The following is a 2,500-nucleotide window of genomic DNA, read 5'->3' as shown; positions in this document are numbered from 1 at the left end:
GCGCGGATTAGACTAGGGTACGGTTTATGGAATAACTAGGATGTACACGGGCTGGCGGATGAACCCGCCGAACCCTTAGTAAAGCAGGGTGAAACCTGCTTGAAACGGGGGAGGGCTAAGGGGGATTCTGTCACCGCTCTATTAAAACTTAGCAAGTCTTAGGTAGCGCTCCAAGACTGTCGCCATACGATACGCTCTATGGCAAATGCAGGTGTGGGTGGGTTCAGCCCCACTTTGCTCCGGTTCGGCACTGAGCCCGTCGTCTCATAAGGGCGCGGGCCAACCCTCGCGTGGAGCTCCCTGATTCATAGCCACCCACGGAACCAAATAGGAGACTGCATAAACAGACGCGGATAGCGGGCCTGAGTTTGAGCCCAATAGAATGAGTAACACGAAAACTAAGAAGGTCAAAAAGGCCAAGGGGGGTGGACAAGAAAGATCCGGACCAAGCGTTCATGGATCTTCAAGATCGAATGGAGGCGATGCGTTTTGGGATAAGCAAACTCGATGATGAGTCTTCCCATTTTACGCTAGTAACGGTTATGATGGACTTCCTCGATGAGGTTATGTCCGAATTTCGAAGGTTTAGAGCCGTAAATCGCATGCAGCAGGTCCATCGTTACCGTCAAACGACGTTTGCGTTTGACGGTAACGATGGATTCGGGCCGCAAACGCGAAAAGGCAGAAGACAGTGGCTGATGACCAACAGCCTGGTCCAAGTGGGTTGCAAAGGTTGCAACAACAACAACAACCATCGAGGTTGACCCCTGTTAGGGAAGCGGTGGAAAATATTCCAAGTCCGAGAAACGGACCGAATATTATTCAGGGTAGTATTAACAAGAGGAAGAAGAAGAGAGCAAGAAGAAGCAGAATAAGCCCAGGAAGCGGCCTGAGGCTCTGCTGATATCGGACTGCACTTCCGAGGAGCTGGCGAAATTGCTCAAGGAAATGAAGCAGTCCGATGCTCTTAAATCGGTTGGAGAGACAATCTCTAAGGTCCGACGGGCCCAAAATGGAGGCATGTTGCTAGAATTGAAGCAGGGTAGTTCTGCAAGTGCAATTGCCCCAAAGGTTAAGGAAGCGGTGAAGGGCAAGGCGTCAGTGAGAACGCTAGCTCCTTCTAAAATGATTGAGATCATGCATCTCGATGAAATTACCACCCCAGAGGAGGTTGCGGAGTCTGTCAAAGCACAGCTCAACATCGAGATCGAAATAGATCGTATCAAAATGAAGAAAGGCCGCGCGGCCGGTACGCAGTGGGCACGGATCAACGTATCGCTGCCAGACTTTCAAAGCTTCCTGAATTTGGGAAAGCTGAAAGTTGGTTGGTCGATATGCCATATCCGTGAGGTAATGGAGGAGCAGAAATGCTTTAAGTGTTGGAAGGTAGGCCATACGAGCTACCATTGTAGGGAACCAGACAGAAGTAATCTGTGCTGGAAATGCGGTTTGAGTGGACACAAGAAGCAAGCTTGTACCAACTCTGTCAAGTGTTTGGATTGCGGTACGAGGTCACAGAACCTTCACGCAACGGGCAGTTATATGTGTCCTAGAAGGCGAACGATTAGATCATAATGGTTAGGTTGCTACAACATAACCAGAATCATTGTTATGCTGCATTTCAATTAATGTGGCAAACGATTAGGGAAGAATCTGCGGATATAGTGTTGATTGCAGATCCGTATCTGGCAACAACCAACGTCAAAGTGTTACGCAATGACGATAACACAGCAGCGGTAGTGGTTAACGCGGACTTACCAGTTAAGGTAGTCAGTAAGGCTCTGAAGGGTTTAATGATAGTTGACATAGGTGATATGCGAGTGGTTAGCGTTTACGCGCCACCTAGATTTAGTATGGAAGAGTTCCAGAACATGTTGGATAACACGGTAATGGCCGTAACCGGTATCCACAAATTCGTTATCGGGGGGGACTTCAACGCTTGGTCAGCAAGTTGGAACAACCAACTTGGCGAGCGTGGAGAAACCCAGAAACGAAGAGGTGAGTGGGTCTTATCAACCTTTGCGCAGATTGACGCAATTTTATTGAACGACGGCAGCACCCCAACTTATGTTGGACCAGGGCGTACGTCAGTAGTTGATCTTACTTTTGCGAGCAGAACAGTTGCAAGATCATTTCAGTGGGAGGTGTTATCTAGCTATATGAACTCTGATCATCGTGCAATACGAATAGATCTTGAGACGCAAAGCGTGCGTAACTTGTCCCGACCCATAACGGGATGGAGCATCAAGTATTTTAGCAAAGATATATTTGAAGTTATGATGCAAGCCGCTTTTGAGACCGAGGTCACAACAAGCGAAGACTTAATGCGTATACTTGTCACGGCGTGTAATGCGACGATGACTAAGCGTAAGAGGTACACTCCTAACAAGAGTGCATTTTGGTGGACGCTAGAGATCGAGGCACTTCGCAAAGAGTGCAAACACCGCGATCGATTAGCGCAAAGAGCATTCAATACTGATCTCTATTCTTCTTTTAGGGA

General features: G+C 48.2%; 1 pseudogene; it reads left to right on the top strand.

The window, feature by feature from the left end:
- Positions 1-2,500, top strand: part of LOC133394366 (large subunit ribosomal RNA) — a 9,188-nt pseudogene that overhangs the window by 2,827 nt on the left and 3,861 nt on the right.

Source organism: Anopheles gambiae (assembly GCF_943734735.2).
Source record: "Anopheles gambiae chromosome X unlocalized genomic scaffold, idAnoGambNW_F1_1 X_unloc_116, whole genome shotgun sequence".
In the NCBI taxonomy this organism is placed as follows: domain Eukaryota; kingdom Metazoa; phylum Arthropoda; class Insecta; order Diptera; family Culicidae; genus Anopheles; species Anopheles gambiae.
The sequence above is the reverse complement of the archived record's forward strand: the minus strand, read 5'-3'. Positions and strand labels throughout refer to the sequence as shown.